At 41.0% G+C, this 18158-nt stretch overlaps 1 pseudogene; it reads left to right on the top strand.

The window, feature by feature from the left end:
• Nucleotides 1-679: 679 nt before the first annotated feature.
• On the top strand, nt 680-3088 carry LOC125192379 (subtilisin-like protease SBT3 pseudogene; annotated as a pseudogene).
• Nucleotides 3089-18158: the final 15070 nt, after the last annotated feature.

Genomic DNA, 18158 nt, shown 5'->3' on the forward strand with positions numbered 1-18158 from the left:
GATTTTAATGCAAAATTGATAAAGTAAGAGAAAAAGTAGTTAAAGTATTATTGTGGGATGGATTAAAAGGAAAAAGTGTATATTCTTGTGGGACAGATGGAGTAACATTTTATGCATTTTTTATAATTTTGATTGTTATTTTTTATACTATGATATTTTTCATATAAAATATGTACTATTAAATACTACTCCTTTCGTCTCCTATTAATTGTTCACTTTTTTTATTTCCATCCATCACTAATTAATTGTCCACTTTCACTTTTTACTGTAAATAATAAGTATGCTCCCCATTTTACTAACTCATTTCTCTCTTATTTTATTATAAAACTAGTAATATATAAAAGTGTGGCTTATATTCAATTAACTTTTAAATTTATTTTTCTTTATATTTCTTAAAATGTGTCTGAAACTAAAGTGGATAATTGTTAATGGATCGAGAGAGTAGTAGAATAATTTACATTGAAGTTTCTAACAACGTTTATTTTTTGGCCCGTCCCTAGAGCTATATTAACTGTGGATCAATGACATAGAAAGAGATTTATAAGGTGGGAAGGAGGTCTACCACATTAAATGCCCTGTCTTCGGTAAAGTGAAATTGGGCCAAGGATTTAATATTAACAAATAATTTAATATTGATATACAATGTGGATAAGATACTAAATTAATAATCTATATATAGTTCATGTATTTCATATGTTAGAGCACCAATCCGAAAAATGCAGTTTCCTCTCTCATTTTGTTTAATTCTCTTCTCATTTCTTCTATGGACCAATCATGCTTCATCGAAAAAATCCACCTACATTATCCACATGGATAAACCCTCCATGCCCAAGGCCTTCTCCACTCACCATTACTGGTATTCTTCCCTTCTCAAATCTGCCACTTCAGCAGAGGCGAAGCTCATCTACACCTACGACCACGCCTTCCATGGATTTAGCGCTGTATTGTCGACAGACGAATTGCAGGCTTTAAAGAAGTCCAAAGGGTTTGTTTCCGCCTCCGTAAGCAAAGCTGTCACTTTTGACACTACACATTCCGTCGATTTCATCGGCCTCAACACCGCCACCGGACTCTGGCCTGCTTCAAACTACGGAAAGGATGTGATCATCGGCATCATCGACAGCGGCATTTGGCCAGAGAGCCCGAGCTTCAACGATGACGGGATGACCGAAATCCCTCCCGGGTGGAAGGGAATCTGCCAACAAGGCCCAGATTTCAATTCTTCAGTGTGCAACAAGAAACTCATCGGAGCCAGATTTTTCGATGCAGCATCTCGAGTGGAATATCCAGAGGATTTCCTTATTTCGCCTAGGGACACCAGTGGCCACGGCACCAACGTCGCGTCCATAGCTGCCGGGAATTTTGTGAAGAACGTTTCCTTCTTCGGATACGCCCCCGGAACTGCAAGGGGAGTTGCCCCAAGAGCTAGGATTGCAGCATACAAGACCGGGAGCAATGATGCCGACACATTAGCCTGCATCGACCAGGCCGTCGCAGATGGTGTCCATATAATATCCATATCCTTAGGATACGAAGCAGCCACTCTGTTTGACAATCCAATCGCAACAGCTACCTTTGGTGCCAGGGAAAAGGGGATCGTGGTTTGTAAATCCGGGGGAAACAGAGGCCCTTTGACCGCCACAATTAGAGACGGGATCCCTTGGGAGATAGTGGTGGCATCTGGGGTCATTGACCGATGGTTTGCAGGGACGATCACACTCGGAAACGGCAAAACCATCACCGGATTTACCATGTTTCCGCTAAGGGCCTCTGTCATCAACTTGCCTCTCATCTACAACGAGACTGTCCTTCCCTGCGACTCAAGTGAACTAATATCACAGTCGTTTGAGTTTCTAAGCCGAATCGTCATCTGCAACATTACAGACGAAGACGGACCTGTAAATTTCGATGCTGTAATGCGAAATCTGATCAATTCCAACGCTAGAGCAGCTGTCATAATTGCAGAAGATTCCATAAGACTCCGTTTAACAGACTATCCTTTCCCGGGGACCGTGATCAACTCAGGACAAGCAGTAGAATTGATCGAGTATGCAACCACCAGTGCTTCACCAACTGCAACCATAGATTTCCAGCAAACAATAATCGGGCCAAATCTTCCACGGGGCACGGTAGCTCCAGCCCTATCAGGTGGCTCATCCAGAGGCCCCTCCAAGACCTACCAGGAGATCCTCAAGCCCGACATTATGGCGCCGGGAGTGCTAATTCTAGGCGCGTACAGTCCTATCGGCCCTGGTCCACAAGTTGGAAACAATATCTTCCTGTCAATGGATTATGCTCTAGTGTCCGGCACATCGATGGCCGCTCCTCACATCTCTGGAGTCGCGGCCCTTTTAAAGGCCGCGCACCCAGAGTGGAGTCCGGCAGCTATACAGTCGGCGATGATGACAACTGCTAATCATCTCGATGCAACCAAACAGCCCATCAAGGACCAGAGCTACTACACTTACAGAGTTGCTTCCCCACTGGGGATTGGGTCGGGTCATGTAGACCCGAACCGGGCGCTTGATCCAGGTCTTGTCTATGACCACACGCCGCAAGATCTTGCTGACCTAGTCTGCTCGATGAACTTCACTCGCGAGCAGATTCGGGGGATCATAAGGTCGAGCTACAATTGCTCGAGGCCGTCGCCGGATCTGAACTACCCTTCATTCATAGCGCTATTCAACTTTGACCAGAGAGGAGTGACGTTGACCAAAAGGTTCAAGCGGACTTTGACGAATGTTGGGACTGGCGCGGCCACGTATAGAATGAAACTGGAGATACCGGAGAATACAACGGTGACGGTGTCGCGGAGGACTCTGGTTTTCAAGAAGAAATATGAGAAGCAGAGCTATTCGTTGAGCATTCGGTATACGGGAGATATTGCGACGGGGGCCAGACATGGGTCGCTGACGTGGATCGAGGAGACCGGCAAGTATACTGTAAGAAGTCCGATTGTCATTTCCGGCGGAGTTGATAATTACGAATAGTGCTCTCTCTTTGTCCCTTTACTTTAATAAGTTGTCCCCCACTCTCTGTAACTTTATGCGTTTTCTCTAAAACTAAACGGTGAGCTTTATGTGGATCAGGGAACAAGGTAAGCATCCATTAAATAAACATTATTAAGATCATAGGCTCAATATAGATAACATGCCGTTTTTCCATCTCCTTACTTTAGCAAATGGCGACGAAAAAAAAGAACACGGATGTGTAAATTAGAATTCTTTTCAACAGGCAAATAAGCATTAAGTGTAATCAAATGTCTCTAATAGGAGTACGTATTACAACTACAACGACAGCCAAAGATTTTAGACATGATATATTAAAGTTCCACACATAAAAGAGAATGACAACATAGCTTAAACCAATGGCCAAAGATTTCACCAATAAAGACTATGAACGGTAAAAGTTCCACTTATAAAAGAGAATCACAACTTAGCTTAAACCAATTATTTTGTCAATAGGAGATTCAATATACAGAACAGAAAAACGGATAATCTATCTGAAAGTCGTGATAAATCACTTTCAGATCAAATCAATTTCGGTGGTTCAACCAAACTATTTGATCGGATAAAATTCAGAGAATACAGAAATATCATATATATATTTGAGAGTAATACGAACCAAAGAACTGATCAGTTCTTAATAAAGATGAAGAGTTGCAGCTGTTAATTTCGAAAAGTTGCATCTGTTAAATTCTTAACCGAATTTAACTGATTTTCAAAGTTTTCGAAATTGCAAATTAGTCCTTTGATTTTAAGAAATTACATTTTCGGATGAATTTCTTATAAAACAATTTCGTTGGAAATAAAATATTTCCAAGCTGACCCCAGCCAAGGGCTCTGCCCCTTGGACCCCGCTACCCGGGGGCGCTGCCCCCGGACCCCCGTTCATCTGTTTAGGGGCTTCGCCCCTAACATCATAATGAATTCAAATAAGCGTGCACTTCACACCTCCATACTTAAATGATGTATCATTATAACAATATTGATCAATCAAGTTAATCCAATTACACTAAAATATCCAGCATCACATTCATATCCTTTTTACATATTAGGAGCAATAAAAAAAGTCCTAGTTATGCTTGTTTTAAGCTAAATAAACAAGTAACATAAGTGGTACTCCCTTCGTCCCAGTTAAAATGACACACTTTCTTTTTTAGTTTGTCCCAAATAAGATAACACGTTTATATTTTTAGTAATCTTCTCTCTCTAATTAATACCACCCAACCACTTTTTTTTCACTTCAATTAAAATATTCAACTCACTTAGTCTCTCCTACTGTAATAGTGGTTCAACTCTCTCCTACTATAATAGTGGTTCAACTTGAGTTGAGAGAGTTTGTACGATTTATTTCTTTAATGAAATATCGATACATGCTGTATATTGAATATGTTAGGAACCAACTTCCTTTTATGTCTATCGGCCTGTCAACAAAGTTAATTTAGGGTCGGTGTAAGCCCAATTCTTGCTCCATAGCCAAGCCCGATCAACTTATACCCAAATATATACTCCCTTCATCCCACTAGAAATGAAACGTTTTCCTTTTTGGTTTGTCCCATTAAAAATGAAACATTTCTTAAAATAGAAATAACTTTATTTCTACTTTTCTCTCTCTCTTACTTTACTCTCTCTTCTTTAACTCACAAAACAACACTACATAAAATCATGTGCCGAAAAGCAAACGTTTCATATTTATTGGGACGGAGGGAGTATTTCATAAAATTTGCCAGATATTTTACTACTCTCCAGTCCCTGAAAATTTACGTTTATTTTCATTTTCGTATGTCCCTAACTTACCTTTCATTTTTACCATTTTTAGTAATAAACTTCATATTCCACTAACTTATTCTCATTCATATTTTATTATAAAACTAATTTATATTCACTCACATTTTATTATGAAACTAATATATAAACGTAGAACCCACATATCACTAACTTTTTTTAACTCACTTTTTATTACATTTCCTATAATTTGTTTCAGGTCAAATGGTAACAAATTATAAGGGACAGATGAAGTACTTTATATATTAATGGATGGATATTAATGAGATATTCTTAAACTCCATGCCGAAAAATTTTGCCTCAATTATGAGGGGACGAAGGAAGTACCAAAATAGCAAAATGACTCCACTAATATGGAACAGAGAGAGTACAACTCAACTACCTTGGAACAAAGAGAGTATAAAATAATTAAAGTACAGACAAAGTAAGAGAGAGAATATTGTGTTATCTATCTTATTTTATTCTCTCTTCATATAATTATTTTATAGTAGTACTCAACTTAGTTGTGATATCCAAAAAAGATTACGACTCAACTTAGGGGGTGTTCGGTTTGCAAGATTGTATACGAGATCAAATTTGTAGTATGTTTGGTTCATGAGATTCAACCTCATAAATCAATCTTAGATGGATAATCATGGGATAATTAGTCATAGCTAACCCCCTATGACTAAAATAATCTCACAATTAAATCCTAGATTGTATCTTGTATTATTTTATCTTGAAAATCGAACACCACCTTAATTAAGACAGAGGGAGATATTTTCGCAAAACAAGTGACTCAACTTATTTTTAACACAAGTATACCCGCAAGTGTACGGGACTAATGTAGCAAATAGTAAGCAAAGAGTATCGTATCCACAGAGACAATGAGTGTCAACCTAATTACCACGAACCAACCTCAACTACTATCTAGATGAATCGGAAAGTTTGGGTTTTCTAAATCTACTTAAAAGCAAGGTAAAAACAATTAAAAACAACTATAGAACTAAGAGCAAATAAGAAAACGGATGTAGATCAAGGATGAGAATGATAGAATCCTATGGGATCGATAACAATTATCCTATGCTCAACTAATTTCCTAACTATGCCAACAAAGGGTCTCAAGGGTTATTAAGCTAGCACTAAGGTAATACTATATCTTTTCTCAAAGCATATAATTTGTAGATTGCTACCTAGAACCGAAGTCTCCTTCCTAGAACTAAGGCAACAACTCCTAATAGCTCCTAAGGTACTTAGCTTCATTCAAAGGCTCAAATCTCTCGATTATATAGGCAAAGACGTCAATTTCTTCTCTTTCAAATTAAACTACTCACTTCTCAGTTCTTGTAGTAAAACCCACATGCATTTATAAGGTGATCAGTCAAATAAATGTATAAGTACAGAAGAAATCAAAATAACCACAAGAGCCAAGACATAGAAAAAGGAAATCAATTAAACATAAGAATCATTGTATCTCCCCCATAGAAATCTACGAAGGATTTAGCTACTCATGTTCATCACAAAAGTCAAAGAAATATTCAAAAACATGGTTTGAACAAGAATAAAACTAAAAGTAGAAACTCCTAGAATTAGATTGGGCGGATTGGAGGTCTCGTCTTCAATCTTGCGATGAATATTCGTCCTCTGCTCGTTCTTTTCTTCTTCCTAGGTGAAAAAGTAGTATTTTTGGGGTTGAAGGCGTGTAAGTTGATGTTTGGAGGCGTTTCCTAGGCATATATATACCTAGGGTTGACTTTGGGCCCGAAATAAGCTGTCCGACGAAGCTGGCGGGTCGCCAGGTTGGGTGTGCGTCGAAGCTGGCGAGTCGCCAGCTGCTTACGGCGTTTTTTTCGTCTTTTGTTGGCGGGTCGCCAGGTTCGTTTGCATGCGAACCTGGCGGGTCGCCAGCTATGTCACTGCTCTGCGCAGTCTTGGTAAAATGGCCATAACTTCTTTGACCGAACTCCGATTGAGATGTTTAAGATATCCACGCGAAGCTCTTTCGAATAAGAAGAGAATGGTATGCATTACATGCGAATCGGACTTCAAAATCTCCAGAAAAGCTGTCTCGAACATTGAGCAGCTGCACATCCACATATTTTGTACATTTTTCTACACATTCTTCACAAAATGGTCAAAATACCAACATAATAGAGAAGTATCTATAACCATATCTCAAAGTACATAATATATTATCAAAACCAAGTAAAACTACCCTCTAAAATCATGTAAAATCCAAGTGAATCAACAAGTGAAAAAACAAGCGTTGTAGCTCATCTTGGGATGAAGTAAGGGAGTACTAGAAATTAGATTTGAAGTTAAACGAGCCCGTCGTATATATTAGGGGTGGCGAAATGGGTTACCCACAGGTACCCGCATCCGACAAGTCAGGTTCCCGTACCCGATTTTAGCCATTGTCCCAATACCCGCCCCACGACATACCGGGATTACCCGATACCCATGTCGGGTATCTCGTACCCGACCCGAAATCCTAATAAAAAATTTGAAAACCATAATAACCGTCAATGTTCCCTGATTTGCTTTATTAATATCGATGATAAACATTAAATAGATTGAGAATAAAAGTGAGGGGACATTCTATAGCTAGTTCCGGTGAGTTTTCAATTGTATGTTTGTTGGAATATAAAAATGTTTCAAAAGAACTCTTAGATTATATAAAGTACTCTCATTGTTCTGTCTTAATAGAGGCATTTCATTTTCTACATTCATTTTAGAAAAATAATAATATAAATACTCTTCTCTACATTATTATCTCTCTTGCTTTATTTTTTTCTCCATTCTAACTATTTATTTTTTTATTTTTCAAAATGAGTGCGTATATGGCTATTATTATTTAACTATTTACTTTTTTTTTCTCCACTTTAACTATTTGAATGCTTCTATTAATATGGAACAAAGGGAGTATTAAGAGATGATATATGACTAATACTAATAATAACGGGTATTATCGGGACTAACGGGTATACCCGCGCGAATAATGGGTATACCTGATACCCGCAAAACTCTAAAACACACTACCCGACTGTGCTCCGTTTCCCGTTTTCGTCGGGTAATAGGTACCCGATACCGGGCGGGTAGCGGGTCGAGATGGGAATTACCCATTACCCGCTACCCATTTTGCCACCCCATATATGATTGGGTAAGTAACGGCTAACTCCTACGCCTCCGCCTCTACATTCCTCTCAACCTTCATCTATTTCGAACTCCAAATCCACCAGACCACCACAAACTCTAACAATAGAGGTTAGATTTCTCTCTCTCTCTCTCGTAATTAAGCTAATCTTTCTCCATAGTATTGATACCTAGTTTGATGATTTTTCATTTTGGGTTGGAGAATATTGAAGAACGTAAATCTGCCCAATTTTTCTAGGTTTGAATTTCGGAAGTTGTGCTTGCTTCTTAATTGACTTGATTGATTACTATTAACTAGCCTTTCCTTCATTTTTATAAATTATGGAGAATAATCATGCTTTTGGAATGGAATGGAATGCACTTAACATAGTTTTTTCTGTTTTCATTTTTGTCGAATATCTTGGCCAATGGAGACATAATTAATTTTAAGTTTTTTCTAAGTAATGAAGCATGGATAGATTGGATAATAACATTATAAAATGGGTCAAATTAGGTTGAAGATGAAAGTGGCAAAGAAAGGTAGTTAATACTAGTATATTGTGCTTCTAGCTTAGAAATTTAACAAATGTGATCATCCCTCACTGAATAATTGAAGTTTGTATAATTCATTTGCTTTGTACTTCAAGTTCTTGAATTTCATGTTGATAAATTAATAGCAGGATTTTTTCTGAACTAATTGTTTATATCTATATTGGATTTGCTTATAAGAGTTTATGATATGAAGTTGTGAAGAAAATTAAAATGATCACATCTTGAATTAAAATGGTGAATTTTGTTTTGGCTGTTGTTGTCTAAAAGTACTTTAAAGATAATAAGATTTTCAGTTTAGAATGAGGTTGTGAAATAGTCAAGCATGCCATGTTCTGGCAGCATGTTGTGAGACCAATTTATCAGACTAAATGAACTCCTTTTCATGTCGTATTTTTTATGGAATATAGCTCTAGGTGTCTTATGCCTTCTCACCAAAATTCAGCTTCCATCTAATGAAATGAATTTGTTATAATTTTTCTAAAGATACTGCCTATTCTGGCAGATTGAGGGAAAATGGTCATAAATCCTAAACAGCAGTTTCATGTTTAAAATTGGTCTCTATAAACTAGACTTCCATAACTTTCATTTTCCACTGGTTTCGTTATTTTTGACTTTTGAGTCAATCGAAATGACTTTCAAAGGTAGTGCAATAATCTGCAAAATTCTGAAACATGTTGAAAGGTGAAATATTGAAGTGTTTGTGTAAAACTAAAAAGAACATTTACTAGCTTGGTTTATGTAGAAAGCATCTACGTCGGGGGCAGATCAGGAAGTGTCATTGGTGTCAAAAGCCAGGCCACCTCAAGAAAAACTGCTTTGCTTGGAAAAGAAAGCAGGCTGAAGGCAATCTTGATCAGAACACGGCTGATTGTGCACTGAGTTGGAGGCAGCGCATGTGATGAATGTAACAGAGAAGCAGATTACAAAATCTTGGATCATGGACAGTGAATGTTCTTTTCATATATGCTCTCACAAAAACTGGTTCGAGGGGCTCATTGCTGCAGAAGGATCAATGTTGCTATGCAACAATGAGGTATGTTCTATCAAAAGAATAGGAAACATTCGTTTTAAAATGAATGATGGCTCTGTTAAACTGTTGACTGGTGTTAAATACATACCTAGCATTAAAAGAAATCTTATATCTCTTGGTATGTTAGAGTTAAAGGGGTATTCTTTAACTTGTTATGAGGGGTGTATGAAAGTTCTTTTGGGAAATTCTACTACTATGACTGCATCTAGGAGGAATAGGCTGTACTATCTGCAAGCTGAGGTAATCGTTGGTAGTTCTTGTGCTGCTGTGGATGAGAGTTTGGCTTTATGGCATAAGAGGCTTGGACATGTTGGTGAAAAGGGGCTGAAGGAACTGATTAACAAAGGGGCTCTTCAGCTGTAATCAGCAAGAAACAGTAAAAATGTGTGAAACTTGTCTGCTTGGAAAGGGGAAGAAATTACCCTATGGCCCAGGAAAACACAACTCCAGTAAACCATTGGATTATTGTCACAGTGACTTATTGGGTCCTAGTTCAGAGAAATCAACTGGTGGACGGAGGTATTTCTTGAGCATTGTGGATGATTTCAGCAGGAAAGGTCTGGGCATGGATCCTGAAAGAGAAGTCAGATACTTTTGATAAGTTCAAAACATGGTGTAAGGCAGTTGAAGTTGAAAAAGGGCATGGTCTCAAATGTCTGAGAACGGGCTAGAATTCTTATCAAAGGAATTTGATCTTTTCTGCAAATTGAAGGGCATTAAGAGGCATAGAACCTCACCAGGAAATCCACAACAAAACGAAGTTGCAGAGCGAATGAATAGAACCTTACTTGAAAGGGTGAGGTGTATGATTATCACATCTGGTGTACCTAAGAGTTTCTGGGCAGAAGCTGTCTCTACTGCAAAAAAACATACCAATAAGTGTCCAAGCTCAGCCATTGGTAGTGACACACCAGATAACAGGTGGTATGGAAGCCTTGGTGGATACCAAAAGCTTAGGATTTTTGGCTGCAGAACCTTTGCTTACATAAGGCAAGGGAAACTTGAGCCTAGGGCCTTGAGGTGTGTTTTCTTTGGATACCAAGATGGGGTCAAGGGCTATCGATTATGGTGCATAGAGGTTGGGAACCGGAAGATTATTCTCAGTAGGGATGTGATATTTGATGAATCAGTGATGCCTTATAGATCTACTGAACATAATAGAGTATCAGAAGCTCCACCTCACACAGATGTTAATTTGGAGTAGCTCCAACCTCATAATCAGAGTAACAATAAGGATGCTACTCAGGTGGATGAGACTTTTTCCTCAGATGAAGAACAAGTAGAGCCTACTGAGCCTGTTGAATCAAGTCAGGATCCATTTAATCTTGACAATTACTTGTTGGCCAGAGATTGAATAAGAAGAGACCTCAGACCACCAGCTAGGTACAGAGATGCTGATTTTGTCTATTATGCACTTTGTGTTGCTGAAGAATTGGAGATATCAGAGCCGATCACATACAAAGAGGCCATTGGGAGTAGAGATAAGGAGAAATGGATAAAGGCCATGAATGAAGAAATAGATTCTTTGTTGAAAAACAAGACTTGGGTTCTTGTTCACAGGTCACAAATTCAGCAAAGACTAATCTCTTGCAAATGGATTTACAAGAAAAAGGTGGAGGCTTCTGAAAATGATAGTGTGAGGTTCAAGGCTAGATTGGTTGCAAGGGGTTTCACACAAGAGGAGGGGATTGATTACACTGAAGTTTTTTCTCCTGTTGTGAAATATAGCTCAATCAGGATATTGCTAGCAATTGTAGCTGCGAAGGAATTGGGAACTCCAACAGTTGGATGTCAAGACAACATTTCTACATGGAGAGTTAGAGGAGACAATTTACATGGAGCAACCACAAGGCTCTGTAAAGCTAGGTAATGAGGGGAAAGTCTGCTGTTTGAAAAGAAGTATCTAGGGCCTCAAGCAAAGTAGCAGACAGTGGTACTTGGCTTTTGATAAGCAGATGGAGAAGATGGGGTTTATAAAATCTGCTTATGATAACTGTGTATACATAAGGTATATAGGGAACGCAGCAGTTGCCTATTTACTGCTTTATGTGGATGATATGCTTGTGGCAGGACCGAGTAGGCTGAGATAAGCAAGGTGAGAGAGGATTTGGAGAAAGCTTTTGAAATGAAGGACTTAGGCAATGCCAAGAGAATACTTGGCATGGCATGGACATTGTCAGGGATAGGAATGCCAAGAAGCTATGGTTAATGCAGCATAGCTATATCAAGAAGATGTTGACCAAATTTCAGATGATTGATTCCAGAAAATTGTTAACACCAACAAGCCAACATTTCAAGCTCTCCATCAGTCAGAAGCCTGCATCTGAGATGGAAAGGAAGCAGATGTCTAAGGTCCCCTATTAAAAAAGTAGTAGGAAGCATAATGTACATGATGCTGTGTACAAGGCCTGATTTATCACATGCTATCAGTTTAACAAGCAGATTTATGGCTGACCCGGGCAGTGAGCATTTGCAAGCATTGAAGTGGATTCTGAAATATCTAGTGGGCACACAAGATCTTGGGCTGTTGTTTGGCACTCAGAAGGATGAGTATGTGCTCATTGGCTATTGTGATTCGGATTATGCAGCCAACATTGATAATAGAAAGTCTCAGTCTGTATACATATTCAAGCTATATGGGACTGCCATTAGTTGGAAGTCCAATCTTTAGTCAGTGGTTGCTTTTTCCACGACTGAAGAAGAATATATCTCATTGGCAAAGGCAGTTAAGGAAGTAAAATGGTTAAAGGGGATACTCAATGACTTTGGGGTTGTTCAAGAACCAGTTACAATACTTTGTGATAGCAACAATGCCATTAGCCTAGCTAAGCACCAAGCTTTTCATGAAAGGAGTAAGCACATTGATATCAAGTTACATTTTGTAAGGAATGAGATTGGCAAAGGGGTAGTGGCAGTGAAAATGGTTCACACCTCTGAGAACGCAGCTGATATGCTGACTAAGGCTCTGCCAAGTGCTAAGTTCGAGCATTGCTTGGACTTAGTTAATGTGACTGCTCGAAGATGAGGAAACTTAGATGAAGGTGGAGTTGTTTTGTTGGATACAGCCAAGGTGGAGTTTGTTGGGTATTTGTGGCTGATCCTGGAGCCCAACTAATGAAAGGCCCACATGTGTTTGAGCCCAAAATGAGTAGGCCCAAGGCAGCAGCTTAAGCGTATGTTTAGAGTGAGCTCAACACCTCAGCTCATTCTGTTACACAGCAAACTGCCGATCTCTTTTTTCCCCCCTTTTTGTATCTAGCTAAGATTTGAGGAGTTAGAGAGAGTGAGTGATTTTACACTTTACAATTCATGTTAGTTAGCTAAGTGAGTTTTCATAGTCGAGCGGAGATCTTCGATTGAGTAGCTAGCTTGAGAGATTGTGATTGTTGTAATCGTTTTTGGATTGTGTTCACAATAAACGCTTCATCTTTGTCCGTGGATGTAGATCTGTTGTGGATCGAACCACGTAATTCTTGGGTTGTTCATCTATTGCTAATTGCAACATCTGCATCATCAAATGGATCACTCGGCTTCTGATTCGCATTCTGAGACTTGTTTCCTTGATTTTCTTTACCCTTAGAATGCTTCTTGGGCTTAAACTTTTTCACAACAAGGGATTCTGAAGCTTGATCTGCCCCCGACGAAGATGCTTTCTGCAGTTCCTTCGCTTTCAAAACACACTGGACTTCATCAAGTGTAATGGCCTTCTCCCTTCCATAAAACATTGCATCCTTCAAATGGTCGTATGTGTTATGACAAATAGGGCAATTGTGAATTGAGAAACAAAAGAACGTAAATAGACACAGAATTTACGTTGTTCACCAACGTTGTGTTGGCTACGTCCACGAGCAAAAACGGAGAACAAATTGTATTATGACTGCGGTTTTCAGATACAGATTTATATGCTCTACTCCCATATATATAGACACACATTAGACAGACTGGGCCTAGGAAACATAATCCTATCCCAACTAGGAAACCTAATCCTATACAAATTCAAGGCATACTAACAGTATGACTTCGGAAGAGCATTCAACAAGAGAATGGCCTTATCCTCATCATCAAGATTTACATCTATATTCTCGAGGTCGTCGATGGCCTTGTTGAATTCATCGAGTTGTTCTCCAACCGCCTTCGCTTCGACAAACCTATACGAATATAGTCGTTGCTTTATGTAGAGGCGGTTAGCAAGGGACTTTGTCATGTAGAGGTTTTCCAATCTCGACCAAACACCAGCCACCGTAGTCTCCTTCGCAACATCTCGGAGGACTTTATCTCCGAGACAAAGAACGATAGCATTGTGTGCCTTTTCAAACATCTCCTCTCTCTTAGCCGTGACCTTCGCATCTTCATCGGCTTCAGCCACCGGCGTCTTGGACTTGATCGCATCAGCTAACCCTTGTTGGATTAACAAGGCCTTCATCTTGATTCGCCACAATCCGAAATCGTTGTGCCCCGTGAACTTTTCAGCTTCAATTCTTGGCGTCGTCATCCTTTTCCCACAGACGACACCAATTTGATGATGCAGATGTTGCAATTAGCAATAGATGAACAACCCAAGAATTACGTGGTTCGATCCACAACAGATCTACATCCACGGACAAAGCTGAAGCGTTTATTGTGAACACAAACCAAAAACGATTACAACAATCACAATCTCTCAAGCTAGCTACTCAATCGAAGATCTCCGCTCGACTGCGAAAACTCACTTAGCTAACTAACATGAATTGTAAAGTGTAAAATCACTCACTCTCTCTAACTCCTCAAATCTTAGCTAGATACAAAAAGGGGGGAAAAAGAGATCGGCAGTTTGCTGTGTAATAGAATGAGCTGAGGTGTTGAGCTCACTCAAAATAGACGCTTGAGCTGCTGCCTTGGGCCTACTCATTTTGGGCTCAAACACATGTGGGCCTTTCATTAGTTGGGCTCCAGGATCAGCCACAAATACCCAACTGTTTAGCTTGTTGATTGTTAATTAATGGAGTAGCTAAGAGCGAGTGAAGTAGGTTGAAATATAGAAAAACTTAAAAGTTAGAACTATACAGTATTTGTAGTTATTTTATGAAAAATGATCACGATATTAGAGAAGTGTTGGGCCTACAAGGTAGGGAGTTCTACACTCAAACTTGATTTTCTTAATTGAGGGATAGAGTGATACGGTCCCGCAACCGCCACCAACAACACCAGCTGAGCGGAGTGAGGGAACAAGGAAGGTGCTAATCGAAGATCAGAAGGCAGCAAGACAAACTTCGATCGCAACATCAAAGCCGAAGAGGAATGCACGTCCCCGGGAGAAGCTTGGCGACTTCGTCACCAAGTAGAGTTAGATGTTCAATTAGTTTAGGTTATTTTCTTTCATTTCCTTTTATTTTCTTTTTGAATATTAGTATTTTATTATTTATTTTGCATAAAGTGACGAGCATAGTTATAAGCTCCGTTTCGGATTTTCTTTGTTGATTCTTTCCCGAAATGAATAGGATTAGGTCGAATCAACCCTATGGTCCTTAGTATATAAATAGGGCTTTTGTTCATACTTCACAATTATGAGTGAAAATATTATTTGCCCAAACTTATGGTGATTGATCTTCAAACCTTTGTTCTCACGCTGCCCGATGAGAAGAACCTCGCGCACAGCCTGAAATTGATCTTCCGCCGACCCTACGACAGGGCGCCGGGACCGCTTTGGCCGCTGTGCGTTAACGCCGGCCACCGTAACACAAGAAGCGACCGGGACTTTCTGCACCACAGGTTGTCGAAGCTTTACACCTTCCACTATCACCAATCTGGCCATTTCGAGTCCTCGTTGGCAACGGGGCAGCGCTCCTTTGCACCCATGTCGCAAGATAGACGAAATTGGTGATCCAAGGCACGGTTTTCACGGTAGACCTCTATATCTTGCCTATTCATGGCCCGGACATCATACTAGGAATGGATTGGTTGGAATCTCTAGGAAAGACCACTGCAGACATCGCAAGCAAAACATTGGAATTCAAGCAAGCGGGCAAGGCAATTGTTTTGAAAGGGATCCTTCCGCCACCAGGGCGAATCTCTCTACAATCGTTGCTATCTCTGATTCCAGCACGAGATACGCTGGAATTTTATGAAATTTCTGCTCCTCCAGCCAGAACAGCAACAGTCTACGGCCTCGGCGCATGAGGACTTTTCGCCCAACCTCCCGCCGAGTGTGGCAGCAGCGTTAGAGAAGTACCGGCCGGTGTTCAGCGTGCCCGAAGGCATGCCGCCCAAGCGGCCATTTGACCACGGTGTGCACCTATTGCCGGGTACCAATCCCGTCAATGTCCGATCTTACCGTTATCCATATTTTCAGAAAACGGAGATTGAACGGCAGGTCCGCGAAATGTTCGACTAGGGGATAATTCGACGGAGCAGCAGTCCATTTTCGTCGCCGGTCCTCCTCATCCGCAAAAAGGATGGTACATTCCGTTTCTATATTGATTACTGAGCGTTAAACAATGTTACCATCCCGGATCACTTCCCTATCCCAACGGCTGACGGGTTATTTGATGAGTTAGGAAAGGCTCGAGTGTTCACTAAATTGGATCAGCGTTCTGGCTATCATCAAATCAGGATGCATGACGAGGATATATTCAAAACAGCTTTTCGCACCCACGATAGACACTTTGACTTCCTAGTAATGCCGTTCTGATTGACGAATGTTCCTTCAACGTTCCAGGCAGCGATGAACGAGATTTTCCGTCCGATGCTCCGACGATTTGTCATCGTCTTCTTCGATGATATCTTGGTCTATAGCCCGTCTGCGAAGACTCACGGGGAGCACCTGGCGGCAGTGTTAGGGGTTTCGCAACGCCACAGCTTCTTTGTGAAACTATCAAAATGCTCCTTCTGCAACACTATAGTAGAGTACTTCGGTCATTTGATCGGTGAAGGATCATTGAAAGCTTTATTTCAGTAAGAAGTTGGGTCCTCGTCGCCGGGTCGCGTCCACATATCACAAAGAATTATATGCAATCGTGGAGGCGGTCCAGAAGTGGTGCCATTACCTTTTGGGTCGCGAGTTTGTTATTCGGAGCGACCAGAAGAGTTTAAAGAAATTGCTCCAACAGGGGGTGCAGACACCAGATCAGCAGTTATACGTTTGGAAACTTATGGGGTACAAATTCTCTATCGAGTATAAGAAGGGCTCTTCCAATAAGGCGGCAGATGCATTGTCCCGCCGCGAGGAGCAGGCGCGCGACGCAGGTCCGGCGTCTGACGATTCTAACTCGGATAGTCCGGAGCACCTATGTGATCTTCTGTTAGGGGCCGCGCATCCCATTCCCCACTTACTAGAGCTTTTGCGCAACGAAACGGCGTCGTCCCCCGAGATGAGGGAGATCACAAAGGAGATTAAGGAGGGTCGCGTTCCACCACACCTCACTTGGATCGATGGCTTGGTTTACTACAAGCGGAGAATTTTCGTTGGATCGCGTTCACTAGCAAGGGCGCCTATCTTGGACGAATATCATAGTTCTCAGTCAGCTGGATATCCGGGTTTTGAACGCACCCTTCGACGTATATCTGCAGAGTTCTACTAGCCAAAAATGAAAAAGGAGGTACGCCGGTTTGTCGAGGCTTATGTGGTTTGTCAAACGACCAAATATTCTACTCAGAAACCCGCAGGCTTGCTGCAACTTTTGTCGATCCCTTCGCAGGTTTGGGAAGAGGTATCGATGGATTTTATTACAGGCCTTCCGCAATCGCGGGGTTATACGACAATAATGGTGGTGGTGGATAGGCTATCCAAATATGCATACTTTGCCGCACTTCCGCCCCGTTTTGATGCCTTAAGGGTGGCTTATTTATTCGTTAGCACAGTGGTGCGTCATCACGGTTTTCCCAAGAAGCTTGTCTCGGACCGGGATCCGGTATTTTTGAATAAAGTATGGGAAGATATAATGCGTTTGAGCGGTACAAAGCTGAATTTTTCGACTGCATATCATCCCTAGTCAGATGGGCAGACAGAGGTGCGGAATAGGGGCCTCAAGCAGTATCTACGAGCATTTACGGCGGATCGTCCGTCTAAGTGGGTGAATTTTTTACCATGGGCAGAATTGGCTCTCAACAGCTTTCACCACGCAGGATTGGGAATGTCTCCGTTCAAGGCACTCCATGGACGAGAACCGCCGAGTTTGGTGTTTGCGCCGCCTTCGGCTGCAACACCGCCGTCTGCGGCAGAGCTAATCCGCCAACGAGGAGAGTTACTAGTGGAACTTCGTCGGAATTTGGAGCGAGCCCAGCAGAGGATGCGTGATTCCGCAAATAAACATCGACGCGATGTCGAGTTCAAGGTGGGTGACGAGGTTTTGTTAAAGTTACAACCTTACAGGCAACATTCGGTGGCCAGGCCCTTATCGGCTAAGCTGGCGCGCAGATATTATGGCCCATTCGAGATAATCGAGCGGATTGGACAAGTGTCTTCCACGTGGGTCTTCTTCGTCCGTTTGTAGAAGGTGGTGAGTCGGCAACAGGTATGGATCAGGCCATTGGTTTACCCGATAAGAGTGTTGGATAAACGGGTCCTTTGGCACAACGATAAGCCCCGAGAGCATGTGCTGGTCCGATGGTCAGACGGATCAGATTCGCCTACTTGGGACTACTAGAATAATAGCCTATTACTACACCATGTTCGTGGCATTTTCAAAACAATGCCATTAAAG

The sequence above is a fragment of the Salvia hispanica genome, chromosome 4 (genome assembly GCF_029641045.1).
Source record: "Salvia hispanica isolate PSC_SH4W2 chromosome 4, Shi_PSC_v1, whole genome shotgun sequence".
NCBI lineage: Eukaryota > Viridiplantae > Streptophyta > Magnoliopsida > Lamiales > Lamiaceae > Salvia > Salvia hispanica.